The sequence below is a fragment of the Dermacentor variabilis genome, chromosome 5 (assembly GCF_050947875.1).
Source record: "Dermacentor variabilis isolate Ectoservices chromosome 5, ASM5094787v1, whole genome shotgun sequence".
Classification (NCBI taxonomy): Eukaryota; Metazoa; Arthropoda; class Arachnida; order Ixodida; family Ixodidae; genus Dermacentor; species Dermacentor variabilis.
The window spans coordinates 166,647,657-166,673,096 of NC_134572.1; the positions used below are offsets into that span (position 1 = coordinate 166,647,657).

A 25,440-nucleotide genomic window follows, 5' to 3' on the forward strand; every position below is an offset into this window, starting at 1 on the left:
AAGGTGCCTGGCGGTGGTCTCGTGCTGACGATGCCCTCTCGGTGAGCGCATATTTCCCCCCTCATCTTTTAAGAGATTCAATACATACAAGCATTTGTCTCGCAAACCAGATTTATTTCAAGGGAATTTTCCTCGTCTCAATAATTTCTCTCGTCGTATTCGAGTGCTGATTGCCGTGTTATAGTTTGTTAACGGAGCTTTCCCTCAAGTCTAAATATTTTAAGGCAGTTTGTCGTGTGCGTATCATGGCCACGCACGCTTATATCGCCTTTCCGTTTCTCTACCACGGTTGCGCTTTAAAACCACGGCGCTGCAAGTTTGCTTCAAAGACTTTCCTTTCCTTCCCTCTTCTCCGCCCTTAAACTGGCTCTCTTAACTACTACACGCAGAGACAAAGAAACAGCGCGCACTTTAGATCCTATAGATGAGATGAATATTTACAATTATTATTAGGGTTATAATTATATTCGAGTGCTGATTGCCGTGTTATAGTTTGTTAACGAAGCTTCCCCTCAAGTCTAAATATTGTAAGGCAGTTTTTCGTGTGCGTATCATGGACACGCATGCTTATATCGCCTTCCGTTTCCCTACCACGGTTGCGCTTTAAAACCACGGCGCTGCAATATTGCTTTCCTTTCCTTCCCTCTTCTCCGCCCTTAAACTGGCTCTCTTAACTACTACACGCAGAGACAAAGAAACAGCGCGCACTTTAGATCCTATAGATGAGATGAATATTTACAATTATTATTAGGGTTATAATTATATTCGAGTGCTGATTGCCGTGTTATAGTTTGTTAACGAAGCTTCCCCTCAAGTCTAAATATTGTAAGGCAGTTTTTCGTGTGCGTATCATGGACACGCATGCTTATATCGCCTTCCGTTTCCCTACCACGGTTGCGCTTTAAAACCACGGCGCTGCAATATTGCTTTCCTCTCCTTCCTTCTTCTCCGCCCTTAAACTGGCTCTATTAGTCCTATTAGGGTTATTATAATTACACGAAGGTATTTCGCCCTCGCCAGCAGCAGTACTTGAGATAGCTATTCCGGCGGCTAGCTTCCCACGCTATGCGTGCCATCTCAGTAAGGTGCCTGGTGGTGGTCTCGTGCTGACGATGCCCTCTCGGTGAGCGCATATTTCCCCCCTCATCTTTTAAGACATTCAATACATACAAGCATTTGTCTCGCAAACCAGATTTATTTCAAGGGAATTTTCCACGTGCCTAGTGCTGATTGCCGTGTTATAGTTTGTTAACGAAGCTTCCCCTCAAGTCTAAATATTTTAAGGCAGTTTTCCTAGTCTCTAAAGCCGCTCGAGTTCACGCTGCTGCTCTGGCGGCCATTTTTCCAAGAAATTATGCCTTCCAACCACTGTCGCGGACAACATCAGCCCCTTTCCACATAAGTATGAGGCTCTGAGCAGGAGCTATGGCGCTTGAAAGTAACCGTTGGCTTGACGAACCAACCGACTGAGCTACCTTTCCGGGCAACATTGAAGGATCACGAGTTCAAATCACTTGTTATGTTCCTTTCCCCCCCCCCCCTTTTTTTTTCTTTCTTTTTATTGTCTTTTCCTTCATTTTATCGCTGTACGGAAACCCTCCTAAAAAAAATTATATATCCTCAATTATGTGTGGCCACACATGTGCAGGTCATAAATACCAGGTTCTCTAGCCGAGTGCCATCCATGCGGTATAACCGAGCTCAGATTGGTCCACCTTGACTGATAAAATAGGGCACCACTGTCGGTTAAATGAGGCGTACAACTCCTGCGGGACCCGCCGTGGTTGCTCAGTGGTTATGGTGTTAGACTGCTGAGCATGAGGTCGCGGGATCGGACCCCGGCCACGGCGGCCGCATTTCGATGAGGGCGAAATGCGAAAACACCCGTGTACTTAGAATTAGGTGCACGTTAAAGAACCCCAGGTGTCGAAATTTTCGGAGTCCTCCACTACGGCGTGCATAATCAGAAAGTGGTTTTGTCACACAAAACCCCATAATTCAATTTTTAATTTAACTCCTGCGGGGACGGTAGAGTATCCGTCTCCAGTGCAAGAGGACCGTGATTCAAATCCCGGTGCCGCGCAATTCTCCACCGGAAAATACAAAAAAAAAACCGTGTCTTGAGAAAATTGCAGAAACAGGCCTGGAGTGCGGCCTGATCCCGGTGACCAGAACCGGTAACGCACTCTCTCACCAGAGCAGGATTGGCCACCCTGGTGCAGTACTTGGCCACAACCTCCTATATGAATACAACAATCAAACCCCGGCCATCAGTCCCCAGCAGCCGCGAAGCAACTGACCACGGCGGCGGTCAGATCTGTGACGCTGCAGAGGGTGCTAAGAATACCTGGCTCCGGACAGGCCGCCATTGGAATCTGAACCTGGCAACGTTTAACGTTAGAACGCTATCTAGTGAGGCGAGTCTAGCAGTGTTATTGGAGGAATTAGAGGGTAGTAAATGGGATATAATAGGGCTCAGTGAGGTTAGGAGGACAAAAGAAGCATATACAGTGCTAAAAAGCGGGCATGTACTGTGTTACCGGGGCTTAGCGGAGAGACGAGAACTAGGAGTCGGATTCCTGATTAATAAGGAAATAGCTGGTAACATACAGGAATTCTATAGCATTAACGAGAGGGTGGCAGGTCTTGTTGTGAAACTTAATAAGAGGCACAAATTGAAGGTGGTACAAGTCTATGCCCCTACATGCAGTCATGATGACCAGGAAGTCGAAAGCTTTTATGAAGACGTGGAATCGGCGATGGGTAAAGTCAAAACAAAATACACTATACTGAAGGGCGACTTCAATGCCAGGGTAGGCAAGAAGCAGGCTGGAGACAAGTCAGTGGGGGAATATGGCATAGGCTCTAGGAATAGCAGAGGAGAATTATTAGTAGAGTTTGCAGAACAGAATAATATGCGGATAATGAACACCTTTTTCCGCAAGCGGGTTAGTCGAAAGTGGACGTGGAGGAGCCCGAATGGTGAGACTAGAAATGAAATAGACTTCATACTCTGCGCGAACCCTGGCATCATACAAGATGTAGACGTGCTCTGCAAGGTACGCTGCAGTGACCATAGGATGGTAAGAACTCGAATTAGCCTAGACTTGAGGAGGGAACGGAAGAAACTGGTACACAAGAAGCCAATCAATGAGTTAGCGGTAAGAGGGAAACTAGAGGAATTCCGGATCAAGCTACAGAACAGGTATTCGGTTTTAACTCAGGAAGAGGACCTTAGTGTTGAAGCAATGAACGACAATCTCATGGGCATCATTAAGGAGTGCGCAATAGAAGTCGGTGGTAAGGCCGTTAGACAGGAAACCAGTAAGCTATCGCGGGAGACGAGAGATCTGATCAAGAAACGCCAATGTATGAAAGCATCTAACCCTACAGCTAGAATAGAACGGGCAGAACTTTCGAAGTTAATCAACAAGCGTAAGACAGCGGACATCAGGAACTATAATATGGATAGAATTGAACAGGCTCTCAGGAACGGAGGAAGCCTAAAAACAGTGAAGAAGAAACTAGGAATAGGCAAGAATCAGATGTGTGCGTTAAGAGACAAAGCCGGCAATATCGTTACTAATATGGATGAGATAGTTCAAGTGGCTGAGGAGTTCTATAGAGATTTATACAGTACCAGTGGCACCCACGACGATAGTGGAAGCGAGAATAGCCTAGAGGAATTCGAAATCCCACAGGTAACGCCGGAAGAAGTAAAGAAAGCCTTGGGAGCTATGCAAAGGGGGAAGGCAGCTGGGGAGGATGAGGTAACAGCAGATCTGTTGAAGGATGGTGGTCAAATTGTTCTAGAGAAACTGGCCACCCTGTATACGCAATGCCTCATAACCTCGAGCGTACCGGAGTCTTGGAAGAACGCTAACATAATCCTAATCCATAAGAAAGGGGACGCCAAAGACTTGAAAAACTATAGACCGATCAGGTTACTGTCCGTTGCCTACAAAGTATTTACTAAGGTAATCGCAAATAGGATCAGGAACGCCTTAGACTTCTGTCAACCAAAGGACCAGGCAGGATTCCGTAAAGGCTACTCAACAATAGACCATATTCACACTATCAATCAAGTGATAGAGAAATGTGCAGAATATAACCAACCCTTATATATAGCTTTCATTGATTACGAGAAAGCGTTTCATTCAGTCGAAACCTCAGCAGTCATGGAGGAATTACGGAATCAGGGTGTAGATGAGCCATATGTAAAGATACTGGAAGATATCTATAGCGGCTCCACAGCCACCGTAGTCCTCCACAAAGAAAGCAACAAAATCCCTATAAAGAAAGGCGTCAGACAGGGAGATACGATATCTCCAATGCTATTCACAGCATGTTTACAGGAGGTATTCAGAGGCCTGGAGTGGGAAGAATTGGGGATAAATGTTGATGGAGAATACCTTAGCTACTTGCGATTCGCTAATGATATTGCCTTGCTTAGTAACTCAGGAGACCAATTGCAATGCATGCTCACTGACCTGGAGAGGCAAAGCAGAGGGGTGGGTCTGAAAATTAATCTGCAGAAAACTAAAATATTGTTTAACAGTCTCGGAAGAGAACAGCAGTTTACAATAGGTAGCGAAGCACTGGAAGTGGTAAGGGAATACATCTACTTGGGGCAGTTAGTGACCACGGATCCGTATCATGAGACTGAAATAACCAGAAGAATAAAAATGGGCTGGGGTGCGTTTGGCAGGCATTCTCAAATCATGAACAGCAGGTTGCCACTATCCCTCAAAAGGAAAGTGTATAACAGCTGTGTGTTACCAGTACTCACATATGGGGCAGAAACCTGGAGGCTTGCGAAAAGGGTTCTGCTGAAATTGAGGACGACGCAACGAGCTATGGAAAGAAGAATGATGGGTGTAACGTTAAGGGATAAGAAAAGAGCAGATTGGGTGAGGCAACAAACGCGGGTAAACGACATCTTAGTTGAAATCAAGAAAAAGAAATGGGCATGGGCCGGACACGTAATGAGGAGGGAAGATAACCGATGGTCACTAAGGGTTACGGACTGGATTCCAAGGGAAGGGATGCGTAGCAGGGGGCGGCAGAAAGTTAGGTGGGCGGATGACATTAAGACGTTTGCAGGGAAAACAATGGCCACAATTAGTACATGACCGGGGTAGTTGGAGAAGTATGGGAGAGGCCTTTGCCCTGCAGTGGGCGTAACTAGGATGATGATGATGATGATGATGATGAAGGGGACAGACGAGCTGGACTAGAACAATAAACTTGATGCAGACAGAGAAGCTAGACATCAAATGGAAATTGCTCTCCTCCAACGATTATTTTAATTTTGCCCATTTTGTTGCTGTAAACATGTTTTGTTATTGCTCTACTGCCTAGACTTAGTGTGAAGTTGCCTGTCTTGTAACAGTGTTGTGAAATTTGTGCTGATATCACTTTTTATACTAACGTACTTTAAGATAACTTTTGCACTTTTTGGCGGCACGAAGTTTGATTCATGGCTTGCTGTGGAATTTTACATGCACTAACGGATTATAGAAATGTTAAAAAATATGAATAAAATTACAAGTCTATTCGCACTTCTCTATTATCAAGACTTCGTTCACGTCGTGAAACTTGAAATGCTAATTGGATGCTAATTTATTTTTAGAGATATATTTTTCTTTGTTTCCTTTTAAGAGAACCAGCACGTGGTTCTGCAAAAAAAGGGGACTCAAATACACAAAGAACAACATGGATACTTTGTCCCTCGTGAGCTGGAATGACGCAATCAAATTCAGCTGGTTCAGTACTGAGGGGGAAAATTTCCAAGCTGCATTTGTGCAAGCCAATGTGTGGTGAGTTTAAGTGTAGCAAGCTTGATATCACTTAGTTCTTTTTGAATCCACTGTTAACAATTTCAGTGTTGTACCCACTGTACCTAGGCTGTTTTGGCAGATGGACCCTTTATTGCATAGTTAGATGGATTTTTTCAGGTAACATATACTTGATGCAGAACGTTGTAACAACGTGTGGCTATACACCTACTATTCACTGCTAGTTAGTTCCCTTATTTAGCAGAGTATCACTCTGGTCCAAGTTTCGTGTGGTGTGTAAAACTTACGGCAAGAATGACATTGCTTCAGAATTCTGCTTCCTACAGTCACTAGATTTAGAATTTTTCTTTTAAATGCAAAAAAGCGCATGAAACAGTCTAAACCGAACTGTAAGCTCGACCATGTGACGTGAAACTCGTGCATGTAGAGTGATATTACTTAGATACACTGACTCGTAGTTTATAATTGTATTTTGTGTGTTTCTGTAGACTTTATATCTTGGGATCATTTCTTATTTCCGGACAGCACGTGTTGAAAAGTCGCGCTGCCTTCATGCACACGAACAAAGTGGTGCATCAGCGCGTCCTCAAGTGCGCCCTCTTGACACGGTGATGATCACCAGTGTTCGTTAGGTGCGAGTCGCGTTGTGGGAGTGGTACGAACGTCACTGTCGTACTCGGTATGTCGACAGTGCCTGCTGGCGTCACCACAACACCAGTATAGGCATCCCTTGCGGTATTGTGCCTGCTGGATCGTCGCACAAAAGTCTTGAGTTTCGGAAGCAGTCCCAACTGAAAGACACAGCTAGATTATGCAGACTGCACCTGTTACAAACGCGAGATTTTACCTGACTTGGACAAAAAGAGGGAGGAGGAGGTTTTAATGAAGAGAAAGGAGGAGTGGTCGGCCTGGAGAGCGTGTCTCTAGCCTGCTACTCGTCACTTGGGTAAGAGGAAGTGGGAGATACAGGGCTTCTTTGCCTCAGGGTATCGCTAAATGAAAACACGAATGCATATAACGAATGTATATAACGAATGTATAACACGAAGGAACGCGGACGTACAAAAGTAAATGTGTGTGCGTACCTTTCGCCACGATGACCACCGGTCAAGACAGCAAATGTGTTCCTACCTTTGTTCAAACTTCTGTGTCACCTCTTAGTCGTGTGCTACACAGCTTCGCTGGTCATTCGCCTCGGCAGAGTGGAATGGCTCATGATTTTGTCATGATCATTTAGCTTTTCGTACTTTCACATACAACATGCTGCCTTCTACAGTAGTTTTAACAGTACCTGTCAAAATAATGTGTCCTAATTTTAATGTGCTCATTGTCTATGGGAAGCGTACATGCATTAAAGATTACATGTCGAAAGTTTAGCTGTTATAATCTATTCTCTATTTTATAGTGCACTCGTCAACATGAAATTGGTGTCGTTCAGAAATGGAAAGAAACATTAAGCATACTTCAAAAACTAATTTTTCTGTCATAATGTTTCTAAACATTCGGCACCTTCAGAAGACTCCCTGATATGCACTGCCCTTGTCTCGTCGTTCTTTCTATTACTAATTTCTGTTATAGAACTATTACAGGATGACTTGTGCTTTTGTCATTTGCTTCTTTACCTGTTCCTCGTCCTGAAAGCGCATTCAGGTTTCTGTTCCAGACTTGCAATTGAATCACGAAAAGCAACATGCATTTTTGTCCCATTTTACGTACGTTAGAAACTGCCACCCACTCAGTGCTGTGTAGGCAGGTGTGTGTGCTCCCGCCCTCACAGCACCGTTTCCGCTGTTGTGAAGGCTTCGTAAATATACGTATAAAGAGGAAAACAACAGAAGCACTGAAGGCCATGAGACTGCAGTCGCGACAAAGTAGGCAGGCAAGTGAATACCTACGTTGGGGCGATTAAAGTTCGCAAATGTATGAAGAAATGCACAAATTTGAAAAATGCAGTTCTTTCTATTTATGGCTATGTGCCTTCAAATGCCCCATGCACTGGTAGTTTATGGAAACAGCGGAATATGTAACGTCTAAATATGAGCCCGGAATGTTCCGGGGAAGATATCTACTGGACGTTCTGTGGGTGTGGTTTTGTCTCATTTGAGAGTATGTGGGGATTTGTATGGGACATCCCTCGGACATTTCGCACCTCCTAAACAGGTCATCCCAAGGACATCCAAAGGATGTGAGTGGGTTGCCTGGGAAATGCATGAAAAATCTAAGAAATGTCTCTGAGCTACGCGTGATTCCCACAGCGGCTGAAAGACTGCAGAGCCATATTTACTCGTATTAATGTCAGTAAGAAACTGCATAAGCTTCTCAACAGAAGCATCCTGTAATTTTACGGTGACAAGACGGCTCCTCTGCGGAAGTTACGTTAGGACACGCGACAAACTGAAATCAAATGTGACTCTGTGAATTGAGTACTTTACCACAGCCTGCGACGACTTGTGCTTTGTGAGTCTCTTGAAATCGTAGGACAAGTGTATGCCATGAGCAGACACCCCGTTGCCATTCCCTCCTCCCCGCTACCATTCAACTCCCCCCCCCTTTTTTTTTTTTGCAGGAGTCACCGCTAGTGCAGAGAATCTGACACGGGATGTATTGATGGGGCGACACCTGATCGTTCGACAGCAAGCCTTATGGATGCTTTAAATGGCGACGAGACTGCATCTACACGTTCGATGAGCAGTATGGAACTCTACAACCTGAACAGAAGATTGCTTTCGCAATCCACTAGGCTTAGCCGAGCTAAGCCTCTGCCAATTTTTATAATCATAATTGTATTATAGTTGATGGCACTGTCTGGCGACAAAAAGGAGGATCTTGACGCGTGCCTATAGCGTTCAGGAAAGACATATTTTGGCACTGATCGGAACAGAAACGAACGGTGAACTATGCTGTCTGTTTACTCGGAGGGACGAAACACTGATTCTGTATGGATGAATGTCCGCGTCACAATCTCTTGCCCGTGACAAGGTGAAAGGAAAGTTGATGCGGAATTTTAGGTTAACTCTAGAATGATTGAAGGTTAGCATTACGAGGGTACCAAGCCGCGTGACGCTTAGACTGGGAAGCACGATCCCTTTTCGTCTCAAAACTAACTACTTCAACGGGTGGGGCGACGTGCGCAAGAGATAAAAATAAAGTGAAAGCCATTAGTTATACAAATCAGTGGTGAGGCTAAGCAGCGTCACGCTGCAATCCAAGATTGTAGCCTATTTTAGGGAAAGAAATGTGAAGGCAAGGTCCCTTATTGCCATCATAGTGGGCGTAGAAATAAAAGACAGAGCGGAAAAAAAGAATGCACTCGTGCACGTCTCACTGGCAGCGCAACGCCGGACGAGGCAGTCGTAAACCAGCGACGAGCTGAAAGCAGCTAAGCAATGTTGGCAGTTGTCAACTGTCAGCGGTCCCTAGTGGCTGGAAGCTGCGCAGGTCTCTAGGATTGATTTCATTTTTCATTGAGCCAGGCGCACATTTTTGACAACCTTACTAACGCCCTCGAGTCGGTTCAGAACAGCGCGACACGATTTATTCTGTATAATTATTCGTACCAATTCAAGCATCTCAGCAATAAAATCTCAAACATAGCGCGTTCTAATCTCGCGCCGTAGAATAGGACGTCTTGACCTTTCTATTTATATAAATTTTTCCATTCTTTGTCTTAAGATAACCCGTACATAAAAAGAGCCCACCGCATCGCCAGAACCAGTCATTTCAACAGAGTATGTCAAGCACAAGCACATACCATGACTTTTCAGCAGTCATTTTTCCTGCACACCGCACGAGACTGGAATGGCCCGCTCACCGAAGTTGCCACTATAATCGACCCACTGCCATCCAAGCGGCTCATAGAAAACATTCCATTGTGACTTGCATTATCTTCGTTTCCCATTAGCCCCTTACTCTACCCGCCGTGACGGTTGAGTGGCTATGGTGGGGGGCTGCTAAGCACGATATCTCGGGATCGAATCCCGGCCGCACGGCGGCCGCATTTCGACGGGGGCGAAATGCGAAAACACCCGTGTTCCTAGATTTAGGTGCACATTAAGGGAACCAAGTGGTCCAAATTATTCCGGAGTCCTACACTATGGCGTGCCCCGTAATCAGATCGTGGTTTTGGCACATAAAACCCCATAAGTTAACTTAATTACAACCGCCCACTCCCTCATGCAATGTGTCAACAAGATACAATTGAGGAAATAAATAAACAAGCAAATAAATCGGCTCCGGTGCCGCTATCCGAACATAGCAGAGTATACGTACAGTCTAGGCTCCCATAGCCGTTTGGCCGGCATCTTCAGAGTAGACCGAGGCATTCAGCTTTGCGGAACAGTTATTCTTTCGCGAACCGGCGCGTCCGACCGCGCCAGTGAAGGCGCGATTTCCACCGAAAGCACAGTAGTTGCTGTGCGGTCGCTGCTCCCGTGGCGCTTTCTGCGCGCGGCGTTTCAGCGTGCTATGCGTGCTTCGCGAGCACATTTGTGTTCGCCTTATACCGAGCACAGAGAACAGCTGTGCGTGCTGCGCTCACGGTGAGAGACGCATCGACGACGCAAGCAAAACAAAGGGGAAAAGAAAAAGAAAAATAAAGTGACAGAGAAGCCGCAGGCTGTATCTCGGCGGCTTGCAGTGAGTGCATTGAACCCGGCAGACCAGAACAAAGGCAGCGCGCGCGGCCTGCGTACATACGAAAGCTTTGGACGCGTCGTTTCAAGCGAATTTGTAGAACGGGCGTCACTCGGAGAAGCCTCTCCCGTAGGGGTAATCGCCTCCGCTAAGCCGTTCCAAGAACGAGGGCTGCTTATACATCCTTTCCTCAGCCAAGTTCCTTGCAGCATATGGTCTTCTCTCTTTCTTTTTATTTTTTGAGCGATCGGCGACAAATGCTAGGAATGTGCCGTGCTTCGAGACATTATAGGGGCCGTCGGAGTGTAACGGGGCTGCGAGCGATGCATATACAAAAAAAAAAAAGAAATCGAAATAGAAAGTGACTGCTGCTGCGGCTAATTGCTAAGGAATGAAGTGTCCTGCGTCTTCGCTTGTACAACACGCGTGAAGCAGCGTGAATCCGTCATGGTTGTATCACGCTTTTTCCAAGCCGGACTGAGCTCGCTTTGGCGGTGACTATAGTCGACGAGAGTGGACAAAGGCAGCCACAATAGCCGGAGCGCATTTCGAGTTGAATGCTTCCCACGCGAGTATAGATGAAACTTCTCGAAATGTGTTTAAGACAACCCGAGCAAACAATATGCCCACTGTCCTTCTGAGTAGTACCGCGGAATCGGTCTCGCAAGGGCGTTTGGGGCTAGGCTCGACGAATCGCAGTCGAGTCCATGATTTCACACCATCGAATAAGCAGCGCGAATCACACAGGAAAAAGAAAACAGAGCGAGACATCACTGTGCGCATATGTTCGCGTTACCCCAGGGTCCACTTTTGCCAGACCGGCCTGTCACGGTCGATTCCATACGAAATCGTAAAGCGTTCACACTTACGGTTCCAGTCGCGGCGACGCAGAGAGTCCGACGATCGCAGCCGGTGCTTTCGAGATGCGGAGCGCAGATGTGATCCGACGGAGGCAGGGCGCGCGACGTCGGCGAAGGCCACTCGGTACAAACGGACACCACCTGACGCGCGAACGCGGACGCACCAGCGTTGTCGAAGCGCGTCGCCCTCTCCCGCGAGGTGTACGCACGCCCCTATGGTTTGCGACTATACTATACGGGGCGAAGGCTGTTGCCGTTCTGGGGGGTGGACTTTTACCCAGGCCTTGCATCGGTGCGCGCAACACACGCGGTGCCCCGACCCCTCCGAATGGGTTTTCCCCGCGGACGAACCACTCTCGCGCTACGCCGTAAAGGAAAAGAAATATGGAACCGAAAGGCCGAGCCTATGCACGCCGAACACGTGTATACCGGTTCTTTTTTATTTATTTGTTTATTGTTTCTTAGACGAGCTCGCGATGCCTCCTTGCTGTTTTCGGTCCGAGCTGGAGTGGTGTGTTGACTCAGAATTGGCCGGTCGGTCGCCGGCAAAGATATCGTTTTTATTTTTATTTTTTGTGCACACCTCCGCTTTCGCTTGGTAGGTGTGTCGCTTTCCGGGTGCGCGCGCACGCGCGTGCGCAGTTGGCCCGCCCTTTTCGATCATTTAGTGCGCGCTATTACGCACTGCCGCGAAAGTGTGGTGCCTACGTCAGCTTCGGCCGGTCACTACGCGCTGTGAATGACGCTTACGCTATATACAGTCGCAGCTCGGCCAGCGCGCAAGAATTTCTCCCGGGCTGACGACAGTCACGTAGTCTCTCTTCGGTTAGCTGACACAATGGTTCCACGTTCGACGCTCACACCTAGTTCCTCGTGTGATGTGCACATGTAGTTCCTCGTTCGTCGGCACTTACTGCTCTTTATCGGAAGCGCGACTGGACTAGTGGCACCGATATCGGCGAATGCTGGCCTAAGGGAAATACCAGCCCTCGTTGCGGTATTTCGCGTTCCCCGCTGGTACGCGCACTCGTGGTACCATATGAAACCAGCCCGAAGTTCACGGACAATCATCGAGAAGGACGCTATTTCTAGCGGACGTACACTTTGTAACACGCATATAAATTGTTGGTTTTTACAGGTGACCTCTTTTCACCGGCTAACCGCGGTTGCAAGGTTTGCGCTTGGAGCAAGACGGGCGTTCTTCTATGGAACTTTCTCGAACGTCGTCGCCGATTTTTATAGCGAAAGAGCCTTTGTCTAATCAAGCTGTGTGCTCGAAGGGAACAGTACTGTACATTCTAGAACATACGCGAGCGCCGTCAATGACGATAGAATGCACGAACAGTGGTCTATACAGAGCCGACGCGTTTGACCCGTAGATCAGATTTTGACGACCGACGAGTGCGCTCGCCGCCATCCTCAGTGATTAGCTGGGAACGAGTTCGCTCTCAATGAGGAGTTAGTTAGTTAGTTAGTTAATTAGTTAGTTAGCTCTCAATGAGGAGTCCTGTTACAAAATCTAACTGATCACTACCCAATATTTTTACGCTTTCAGAATAATGAAGACTCTGTCAAAGCCACCTACACAAAGATGATACTTAACAAAGAAGATTTCATTGATTCACTAAGCCAAGCTGATTGGTCTTCTATAGCAGATATGGAAGATCCACAAACGGCCTTCTCGTTCTTTATATCGGTACTAAAATCCTATTTTGACTGCCACACCCATAAAGTGAAATGCAAAAAGAAGTTTGCGTCACCACAGAATCCTTGGCTGTCAGATAAGCTTCTAGCCTTGATGCGGAAAAAAGACAATCTGTACAAGAAAACAAAATTGCGGCCATTTAACAGCAATTTGGCCAAGAGATACAAAAAATTTTCCAACTTTCTTGCTATGGAACTAAAAAAAGCTAAAAAACTTTATTGCCAGAAAAAATTATTAGAATGCGGAAGCGACAGTAGCAAGAAATGGAAGATAGTAAATGATTTTTTAAATAGGCGAAACAATCGCGATAATTTCAAGGAAATTATTCATAACGACACAGCTTACACCTCCTCACAAGATATTGCTGATGCTTTTGCAGAATTTTTTTTTAGCAGCGATTCGCATACACCAGCGCAATATAACAATTTATTACGACGCCTACCTCACTCATTCTTTCTTTTTCCAACCACACCACAGGAAATAGAAAACACTATAAGAAATGTAAAAACAACAAGTGCAGGTCTTGATAATATGCATTGAAATCACATCAAGCTAATTGCCCACCTAATCTCAGATGTTCTTGCAAGTATTATTAACCTATTATTTAAGACTGGAACCTTCCCACAAGAACTAAAAGAAGGTAGGATTACTCCTGTATTTAAAAACGGGGACCGTGCCTTGATTACTAATTATAGGCCCATTTGCATCCTTCCCTTCTTTAGCAAAGTTATTGAACGGCTTGTAGAAAAGCGCCTAACTAATTACATATCTAAATTTAGTATTCTTTCACCACTCCAATTCGGCTTCAGCAAGGGCTATTCAACCGTACTTGCTCTTATCGCCCTAACTGAACAATTAAAGATGGAAATCGACAAGGGCATGTATGCTGGATCAGTGTTCGTGGATCTAACTAAAGCATTTGATAAAATTAACTACCACATTTTATCCTTTAAACTTGAGTCTATCGGAATAACAGGTCCTGCATTAACTTTGATACAAGATTACTTAAAAGATAGAACACAAAGAGTTAGAGTTAATGGTGTTCTTTCTAAATCAATGACAACAAACATGGGTGTACCTCAGGGATCCATACTTGGCCCACTCTTGTTTTTAATATATGTTAACGACCTGCCTAATTGCCTGCTTTCTTGTAACTGCATTCTTTATGCAGACGACACAACTATCATTAACTCTGACGTTTGTGTACGGAACCTAGTTTCTAAACTTAATACCGACTTAAATAACGTGTTAAATTGGTGCAATGTTAACCAGCTCAATATAAACTCGTCTAAAACTAGATTTGTTTTATTCACGTCCCACCAACGCTCATCCGCATTCATTCCTTCGCTCTACCTTGGTAATAATCTTATCCCGCGTAGTACTTCCTGTAACTACTTGGGTGTAGAACTTGATTCTAACCTTAAATTTCATCAACACATAGCCAACGTTAGGCGGAGGGCAACATATGGAATAAGGACACTTTTAAAAGCTCGGTGTGTGCTTAAGCAGGAAACACTACTCTCTTTATACTACTCATTTATGCATTCACATATAAAATATTGCATTGCATGCTGGGGCAATACGTATCGTACCCACTTACAATCATTACAAGTACTACAAAACCAGGCTGTTAGAATAATTACATTTAGCCCTAACCATTTCAATTCCAAATACTTATTACATAACTATAATATTCTTACTGTGGACGAGCTTATTAACTTTAGTCTTGGTACGTTTTCATATCGCCAACTAAATAACGCTTACCGCAACAGTCTGATACCTCAGTCTTGTGTAATGAATACTAATCTTACGCGATTTGCACTAAACAATAACTTTATTCTTCCCATGGTTCGCACAAATTATGGTAAGCAGAGTGTCCATTTTTCGTCCGTTTCCTTCTGGAACACACTACCTCCTACTATCAAGTCATGCAAATCATTTCAATTTAAACGACAACTAAAAGACCACATTTTATCATCTGCAACCACTTAGATGAGTATATTTTCCCCTCCAAATGTACATTTGGCTACGCAACACAAATTAAAGTTCATTTGGTTAGGTCTCAATATCAATTTACTTTCAAAATGGTGTTATAGTTCTGTAATTAGTCGAACGTAATAATAATTATACTTTTTTACTAGCATATCTGCTGCTGATTTGTTTAGTACTGCCAAACCTAAAACAATACTAAGTTTGTTATCTTTTGAATATTTTACGCTATTTGTTGCAACTGTTGTTATTTATATTTTTACTTATACGCTATACAGGAGGTCCCATTACAGTCTTTGACCTCGGGACTTCCTCCTGTATAGAGAGAGAGAGAGAGAGAGAGAGAGAGAGAGGGGAAAGGGGAAAGGCAAGGAGGTTAACCAGAGAAAAAGATCCGGTTGGCTACCCTACACTGGGGAGAGAGGGGAGGGGGGAGGTAAAGTGGTAACAAAGTAGAGATAAGGAAAGGAAGGAGCGTAGACACACAATCACAATCGGTCACTGGCACCGAATACTGTCATCGCACAGCACAGTGACACTTGCCGCACTATCAACATCTGTTCAGGCTACAGCCGCCTGTCCAATTCTGTCGCCCTCAAAAACCGCAACAGTGCCCTCGTCGCCCTCTGCTGCGATGGCTTATGATGGCGGTATTTTAAAATAAGTTCCTCTGTGAGAGGTCTTTGGTCAAAGCGCGCTATCGCGGTTGCGAGTGATTGTCTCTGCAAATTATATCGAGGACAGTCACAAAGAAGGTGTTGAAAAGTCTCCTCGTTACCACAGTCCTCACACGTGGCGTCGTCGGCCCATCCAATTCGGTAAGCGAAAGACTTGGTGAAAGCCACCCCTAGCCATAATCGACAAAGCAGGGTAGCTTCGCGACGGCAGAGTCCAGCTGGAATACAAAGGCGTAGAGGGTAGTCAAGATTCTGGAGTCGGTAGTCGTGAAAACTTCCAGCGTTCCACAAGGAGAGCGTGATGTCACGGCTGATAATTCGAAGTTTTCGAGCGGCATCTGTCCTTGATAACGGTATCGGCTCCTCTTTGTCCCCTTGAAGAGCCGACCGAGCAGCGTTGTCAGCGTGTTCGTTCCCTATGACTCCGCAGTGACTTGGAAGCCACTGAAATGTCACGTGGTGTCCTTTCTCAGTTAAGGTATGAATGAGTTCTCTAATCTCAAATACCAGTTGTTCGTTTGGTCCGCGCCGCAGGGCCGATAGCAAAGATTGCAGTGCAGCCTTCGAGTCACTGAATATTGACCATCTTCGAGGTTGCTCTTGGCTGACGAGACGAAGTGCAGCGCGAAGGGCTGCAAGTTCCGCGGCCATCGGTGTCGTTGGGTGACATGTCTTGAAACTGATGGTGGTGGCTTTCGCTGGGAAGACCACGGCTCCAGAGGAACACTGGAGAGTTGCCGATCCATCAGTATAAATATGTACGTGTTCGGCGTACCTCTCGTGTAAAAGGAGCAGAGTTAGTTGTTTAAGAGCAGATGATGACAGCTCAGATTTTTTCCTGATTCCTGGTACGGTGAGGTGCACTGCGGGTCGAGCCAAACACCATGGAGGAATCGATGGCTTAGTTGCGGGGGTGAAGCCTGACGGGAGGCAGGTGTAATACTCCGAAAGCGTAGTACAAAATGCTGCCTGCGGCCTTTCTGACGGTAGTGTTGCCAGATGGTGGAAACAGGCACGGGCAACGTGCCTAATGTGCACTCTCAACACTTCTACCGCAATGTGTGTTTTTATAGGTTGGTCCCGAGCAAGCGCAATAGTCGCTGCTATCGATGTGCATTTTGGCAAACCAAGACAAACCCTGAGAGCCCGAGCTTGAATAGCCTGTAGAGCACGAAGATTTGTCTGGCAGGTGTTAATACTGCCTTGTACTATATCTTGTCTATTAATAATAAAACCTCATTCATTCAAAAGTTTTGCCACTCACGGCTGTGCCAGCGTCTCATTCTTCGCCGTCACACAAGGTGACAAAGACGAACCGGTAGCGACGGACAGAGACAACGAGCGACGCGCGATCGTGTGGTGGAACAGATCGAACTAAAGTCGGCGTCAAAAGTGAGCGGTAGTAAGATTCGCAAGCGAGAGAAGAGAGAGAGAGAGAGAGAGAGAGAGAGAGAGAGAGAGAGAGAGAGAGAGAGAGAGAGCTAGAGGTTGTCACAGCAGTTTTCAGTGAAGCTTAGTTGCGCTGTAGAATTAAATGAGATAAATTCAAGTAAGGAGTTGCATTTTTAAGAAACGAAACAGGAATTCTGCCAGGCAGTATTATTAATCCATGAAATTCCGAGTACACGGATGTCACTAATAATTAATATTTTGTGCTTCTTACAAGAAATTATGACGGTTTCAGTTTATGCAAGGATAAAACCAAACCGCGCAGGAGTTACGTCAGGTGCTACATAGAATGCAGCAAGGAACAGCCGTTCGGCACCTTAACAGCGCACGTCTATCCAAACGGCTTCACGATGGCACTCAAAACCCAAGTGACGGGCACATTATATCGAGCTATCAACAACGACGAGGGGGCCACCACGTTTCTGCTTCCAGGTGGAATGATGTCGACCTCTACGAAAGACGTTACAGTGCGCAGGAAAGTACACAGCAGATGCTATTTCAGGTAAACACCATGTTTCGCTTAAAACTGTTACATAATCAGCCGAGGAAACAATATTTGAATAAAAAGCTGGTTCACTTTGGTGCGTAGCCCTCGAAAATTTTTGGAAGCTGCATACGTCTGCCGCGTCACTGATACGATACTCTCCTTTTGTCCCATCTTTCACTGTCTGCTCCTTCTGCTGCTCCTCGCGCAAGATCATGATGTCGTGCTGTTTACCCGAAACGCCTTGAACAAGCAAGACCTTGGTCACAGAGAAGAATTACTGAGACGGTTGACGGCGTCTGATAATGACAGTAATGTAAGTGGTGGACAAAATGCGCATTGTACAACATGCAGTTTGAGTATTACAATGTAGAAGTGCGATAAGCAATTATAATATAAATTGCAAACATTATGCAAGCTGCTTTCTTTAGTCTTGACCGCATTTTAAATACTCGCCTGTGGCACAGAGCCGATACCTAGTCATTGAGCTTGATTACTCGAGGAGTTGGACATTACAAGCACTAGAAATCAAACTTCATAATTCGCAAATTAAATAAAAAGCACGAGTAGGTTTTTAACTAATTACGCTAGCGCACACATTGCAATATACGAGTTGAAGCCAATAATCTGAAAAGGAACATCCTGGAAATAATTTTGAGACTATCACCAGTTTCTCAGATAAGCCCTCTCAAACCTGCGGTAAAAATACACTGTTGTTCCACTCACTTTCTAACAAAATGCCTCACTGTGCGTTGAAGCTAAAAAGTACTAATACACCAAAGCTTTTTGCTGTTCTCCTTGGAAACGCATATCAGAATGCTTGTCTCATCCTCATAATTGGTTCCAAGTGGATGTTACCTTCGAAGTCGCCGGCTACAATTCCTAAATTGCGAAATGTGCCGTAAAGTAATTAGTTTAAAAAGTAAATTAGCGCAACCTTCACATTATCAAACGTTGCTTTTGATTGCTCCTGCAAATGTTGTTCACCGCTGAGAGTAATCCAGCTCAATAAGTACAATTGTTTTACGTACCACGAGGGATCTTTTAAAATTTCGTTAACAATACCAAAAAAAAAAGAAAGAACAATGCGACCGGACCTGTATTTTAGGATACCTTAAATCATCTTCGTGCGGAATGTTCCAGGTCGAATGGATTGCAAAAATGAAAATGGAAGGACGGGGTGGGGGGGGGGGCAGACACTGCAACATCTTTTGCACCTCCCCCCCCCCCATCAAAACGCCGTGCGGATGCTATTGACCACCGGTACTTTACGGAACACCACTCGCAGAGGAATTTACATACGAACTTACGCGGGGTAGTGTTTGTATCTGCTGTCCAGAAGTAAAATAAATGTAATGAAAAATTGATCCTTTGATTGTGTCCTCAACCAGTAACTTATAAAGCTGTTGCAAGCTGAACAAGTAGAAGCGTGTTCATTGGAAAAAATGCCCAGAAGCCAAGACGTATAAGCGGGGACATAAAATAACGCAACGTTCTCACGATTGAAGCAGCCCGCATTAGTACTAAACAGTTAACTGTCATTATTGCACTCATTATTGCAGAAGAAGCGTCTGCACGTGAAATCGGTGCTTTCATTTCCTAATATACCCATCGTATCATATACCTTATAGCTTGATACCCGAAACTCTTTTTTGGAAACTTGACGCTGAGCCCATAGTTGCGTTTTCGATAGGATGGAGTGGAGATTCAGTTAAGATAACTGAGCAAATCAAATACTAAATAATTATTTCCTACACCGATTAAAACTTTAATAAAATAATATTCCGTTTTTCTTGTGCAAGCTTTCTTCGCATAGCCAAAAATAAAGGCGGTCAATTTGTTTCAAGTTTCCTTTAATGTAGAACTATGTTAGGGTATTACAAGGTTAGTGCTGTAATGGTCATCCGCTTAGCGCTGCACAAAGCGGCAGCGGGGAGGACGTATTGCACGACATGTGCAAGAACGCGCACGACGGTAATTTGCGAGAGAAAGAGGGTATGGTGGGCACGGAGGGTAACCAAATGCGAGTGTCCGGTTTTGCAACGCTGTACGGGGGTGGGGGAAATTTGTTTCGAAAGGTGGGAGGAAGAACATCAAAGGTAATATACTTGGAGGGGCACGTGTGCCACAGAGGTAGATGCAACAGAGGTGTTCGTTCCAACCACATTACTAACGGTGCTCATTAGGTCTTCATTTACATAATAAAAAAGTAGGTAACATAGCCATAGAGGAAGTATGAGGTGTTCCAATAGTTGAGGCGTCTGTACGGCCCGCAATTCAGCAAACACTGACGCGGTCGAATAGCGTATACGAAGCGAAAGGGACAGCGACGATGGTTTTGCCATCTTAGCGCGAGCCGGAATGAGAACTGTACGATCGACTCTGACGACTAGAGTGGTGACGTACTTGTTTGAAGGTACATCTGCACCGCCTTGAGTGAAGTTTTAACTTGATTAGACCTGTCAAAGATAATGGTGTGTAAGTTTAACTATCAAATTATAACATTAGACTAAGTACATGAACCTCCCTCTAACACACACACACACACGCCCACACACGCGCGCTCACCATAAATGAAATAATGAGAGATCTGAATTAATACTTTAGCATTATGAATCAATTAAATGTTCGTCTTTAGCATATCTTTATGAAAAAAGTGATTCTTTCAACAGAGGAGGGCGTGGAGTGCATCGAATTAGTCGGAGGTGTAGTCCTACTCACCTTTGCATGGTATGCACGACGGTACACGCCAAGATAGTTCATGAAATGCCCTCATGAATGCAATGATATTTAAGACGTGTCGCCTAATAGTGAAACACTTCTGATTGGACCGGTGCTGCAACGTTGAATAATTATTCACGTTGTGTGTGGATAGCAATGAGTATCAAAATCGGCGGCTGCATGTTTTTACAAGGTGTCATTGTATTGTCCCGTTCTCGGTTCCCTCGTTTTAATTGTTTCTTTTTTCACAATCAGACACATATTTCCCCCCAAGTGTCTGGATAGATGCGTTTTCAAATACGCTAGATATACAAAGACAGTTGATGTTCTCGCATCTGACATTCTTGCACGTACTGTCCTCGTGTACTGTCGCCGCGTAGAAGCAAACTCGATAAAAAAACTCATTGATCAGTCGGAAATTATGAGTGCGTTCTGTATAACCGCATACGCCTTTCATCGTTCCGGAGGTGAGAGAATTAAGTGTCGTCAAAAAGAGTTTTCAATGGACAGAATTAATTAGTGCCTGAAGCGGGCTACCTCGCGCAACCCGAAAAACGCTGCTGGTACGATGTGCGGGCCGGTGGACTGCGTAGACAGGGCAGTCCACCGCACAGGATTACATGCACGGTGCGGGTGCCCCGCTGTACCCACTTTGCAAACTGTACATTTCACGCAGTCATAGCCAGTTGACGCAACAACAGGAATGTACAGTGTACAACCCTGCGCGCCGGGTGGTTCGTGCCTTGTGTACGACCGGAGTCTTCCACACTGCGTTCGAATGATCCGAGGCTATTCGTATATACCGGACGGACAGAGCGCTGGCTGAATGGCTATCTTAAGAGAGCCTGCCGCCGCTCGTATATACTTCCGGGCAGTGGTGACAGTTTACACTCTCCTCACCCTTACATTAACACTCACCCTCCTATTAACGTTTCAAACGCTTGCGGGTGTCGACCCCGGCTGCGAGAAACGCGACTTATCCATCCCGCAAAAGGGCAGTGGTGACGGAATGTCACGTACGCGGCCGAAAATCGCATTTTGAGGCCGGAACAGCGCGTAAGGGCACACACTCTTTTTTAGACTAAGAAGGAAGCACAAAAGGTAACTATTAACTCTTGATAAACACAAATAAAAGGTTTGACACTTCATTAATTTTTTTTGGCCACTGTTTCTGCATCTGTGTTTCGATAATGCGTTGCTTGAGGTCAAAGTCAAAAGCGCTTAAAAATAGGTCTAGTTGAGCTCGCCCCGTTGCGCTGTGGTAGGCACGGTGACATACGTAGTGATTCGAACGAAAAGGAACTCACGACAAGTGTTCTTATGTTCAAGTGTTCTTGCGTTGCTTCTTTTCCTGGCAGTTCCTGATGCTCAAGCGAGACATTTATTTGGGAAAGGGGTTCATAGTTTAACTGTGGAGAACGCAGTGCAAGATGACAGCAACGAAGGAGTACACCGGACAGCCTCGTCCAGTGCAGTGTCTTCTTGGTGCCTTTGCTTATTGGGCTGCGTGGTGCCTAGTTTCCTGGTGCTTCATTTAAACAATGAAGAATTATGAAATAATAATTATTTATTAGTAGTATTTCAGCATTAACTGGCAATTACTTACATAAATATTATCATCACAATACAATTTCAAAGTGTAATTGTCTGGTCGCATCGGTTCGTGTGAAATTAGGAGTGTGAACTTTGGCATATATCGCTGAGCTAACGATTCCCTGATACTCAATAGGAAACACAGAAGATAACGAAAGAACGGCAGAACGGATTGCTCCCGCTACATTTGAGCGTGCGGACAAAAGGCATGTGTGGACATCAAGAAGTATTGAGGTGATCCTCCATCTGCAAGTTTATCAGAGTGGTATGTTTTCCACTGTTCCATGTCTTTCGCCCAATTTTGAGTTATTATTTCGAGAGTTGAGCATGCAAAGCTACTACCGCTAGGGATATTCGAATTGGGAGATTTCCCATTAGAATTTAATACAAATATTAGAGGACAGCATCGCACGAACATCGAATCGAATATCGAATAGTTTCTCATTTGTAACGAAAGTCAAATACGAAGCTCGCGCGGCGTGCTTTTGAAAAAAAGAGATGTAAGCCTTGCAAACAACATTTGACGCACGTATGTAATAGTATCCTTAGTTGCACGTCCGGACAATCTAGGAGCTTTTGTAAACGAGAAACGAATGACTGCTTTTGGTAATCGGAAGCTCTACGTCGCTGTCAGTAACGATGCAAAGGGCCGTCAAGTTACCGGATAGATGCACGTAGAATGCTGGGCGGGTTCTCATTCTGGACAGCGTCGTAGACAGTCTATACGTTGACAACTAAGAAGACAGCTTCGAGCCCAAGTAATTGAACGTGTCTAGAATCGTCTGGAAGACGTCTGCGTGGCGTGACGCCACCTCGTGTCGACAAGAAAAGCTGTAAGACACGCACATACTGTCGCTGTATTTTAGCATTTTCTTGCGCGAGCCTATGAAACGCACAACATCGCTTACAGTAAGGGCGCAAGGAAGCGCGACTACGTTTTCCTGTCAGCAGACGACTTTCCGGTCGGGTTTCCAAGCTCGAAGTCTCCTGGTAATTCGCCATTTCTTTGAAAAACATAGTAGCCTGCATAGTTTTTGACTTGTCTTCGCGAAGCTGTTTCTTTTGCCGGCTTCGTAGAATTGGAGCGTTAGTTCAGGTGGCTGCTGCCCGTTTACCTGTCTATTTGTCCCTTTTTGGCGAGTATCGGAACAAAGCCATTGTGCTCGTTAAAGTAGAGAAGTGTGATAAGGCAGCATAGCAGATCGTTTTAAAGGAATGCATACATGGTAAGACTGGCAGCATAACAAATCGAGGCAACATATTCCGATGTGCCTAAAAGTGAGCCGTAATTACTATTGAACATCTGGAAACCATCGAGCAGAAGTCATCGGTGCATGCGCGCAGCAACCACAGCTCCCTTGCAACAGAGTCATCCGGGACATTCTTCGCTGCAACCATTCGAAATGCCTCGACACTCCATCAAGTGTTCCTATCCGCTCATGTGTGCGAAAGAAATCACTATTTGACAGCCTCGAATAGTGAATTATGGGATCTCATACGAATCAAATAGCACGGAAAATTCGGTATGTGTTCAAAATTTCGAATATTCGCACACCCATAACGACACTGCATCAAGGCAACGAGAAATTAAGGGTCCAATTCACATAGCTGTGGAATATGCAACAAATGCGAGGTTTTACAATACGTCGCATTTTTACAATGCATAGAGCCTTCGTCCGCACAGTGCTCATGCCTGAACATGCCCTGTGCGCTGTAGTCAAAACATGCCGCTGTATTGTCAAAAGAAACATTAAAAGCGAGCCACGTGATTTTGGCGGCAGAAAACGCAGTTTCATATACCCAATGTGGCTCATATACCCAATACCCATGGCGTTGGGAAATTTCCTGTGTTTTCTCCCGTAAACGTGAATTACTCTTAAATATTTTGTGATTTTATACGTTATTTTGTGCTTTTCTAAATACGTGCATCCAGAGAGAATACCGTTATCGCAATTACGTGTCATTGAACACGCATTACTCCGGCAAGTAGTGCATGCATAGCGCACATGACGCTGAATGAACGCCGTACTGTATACTTCACTGTACTGTTGCATCGTGACTTGCTATTTATATCTCACATTTTCGTTTTTATTTATTTATTTAGTATACTCTCAGGGCCTGATTCATTACAGAGGGACGTGGTTAAACTAGTAACAAAAACAACAAACAAAGGAGTAGTAAAGCAACGTATAGTAAAATTATCTCAGCATAACAATCGTGGTTCTGGCACGTAAAACCCCCAAAATCACCATCATCATTATAACAATGTCAGCTAATACGTATGCGTAGACATATAACTCACAAAATAACAAATAAACACGAATAGTTGAAGTGGTATACAGTACAAGTGGCTGCGTTATAGAAAATCAGCAAAAGAATTCTTGAAATGATCATGGTTTACAACGGCAGCAATGCACGCAGGAAGGCGCACATTGGTCAGGCTAGAGACACGCTCTTTCGGTTCCGCTGAATCTTCATCAAAACATCCATTCATAAACGTTAACGTGCCTCATGCGTAAGACAGGCGCACCAGGAAAGAAAAGGAAACAACGCTTTTCGTTCGCTTCATCTTTGCACCACTGCGAGGTCACGAAGCTCTGAATCGATGCAAAACAAGCCGTCGCCCGAGATACAGCTCGGTACGTGTTTTTGCCTACCGTACCAGGTACTCAATTCGATCCAAGTTTTATTTTTGCACTCTATGTTTAAGAAATCGCGACAGGTATTCGGGAACCTGTTGACCTAGAAGAGGTTCGCTTTTGCTATTTTTTTTTTTCATAAGGGCAAGTACATACGGCGGCTGTAGCAAGCTGCTTTCCTTCCTGTTAAATGCAAATAAGAGCATTTTCTTCGCGTCCTTTGCATTCACTTGGGACGGTTTAAAAAGCATTTTTTATCTATTACTATTTTTCTCCCAGGCACTAGGAAAACTGAGTGAAGAGCGTTACAAGGGCTTTGCCGCAAGGATCAGGTTATATACAGATCTCAACACTAGGAACCTACTGAGAATAGAGAAGACCCCAAGGAAACACAGTGCAAGATGTCGAACGTTTGTAAATGTAAACGGCAAAGGAAGCAATCCGCGCTGCGTGACAAAATATTAGGAATAACACCTACAGCTTCGTAGCTTAGCCGGTTCTGCGTATTAAACAGGTTCAGCAGGCCAGAAGGTAGGGCTGACTTCTGTTGACCGTGCGTATAGCAGGGCTCATTGGAGGGTAATAGACGTGCCACTTTAATGCGGAATGGAGGATAACTAATTAGGGGCGTAAGTTTCACCTCCTTAAGGTCTTTATGATGGGATGAATATAAGTAGGGATGCCTACGTCGCCTCATGCTTGGGACCGCTACTTCATTACTCTTAGTTATTATATAAATAAAAAAATAATATTGAATCTTTATATACGTTGTTGTAAATGTCAAAAACAAAGACAAGCAGAAGAATAAAATAAAATAAAATGAATTGACAGAAGGACGATTAGCAAAAAGTCACAGTGACGAGAATATGGCGCACGCAAGCGCACGGATCAGA

At 44.9% G+C, this 25,440-nt stretch overlaps 1 protein-coding gene across 4 annotated transcripts in view; it reads right to left on the minus strand.

Moving 5' to 3' along the window:
• Nucleotides 1-25,440, minus strand: part of LOC142583309 (sodium-dependent phosphate transport protein 2B-like) — a 169,382-nt gene that overhangs the window by 105,093 nt on the left and 38,849 nt on the right. Inside the window, exon 1 of one of the 4 annotated variants that reach the window (XM_075693729.1) lies at nucleotides 11,300-11,489. The exons of 1 other annotated variant lie outside the window; for it this stretch is intronic. The gene's annotated coding sequence lies outside the window, so the exon portion shown is untranslated. Of the gene's footprint in view, nucleotides 1-10,067; nucleotides 10,267-11,299; nucleotides 11,490-25,440 lie in introns of those variants that run through there. 2 more of the 4 variants (XM_075693728.1, XM_075693732.1) reach the window with 2 other exon arrangements.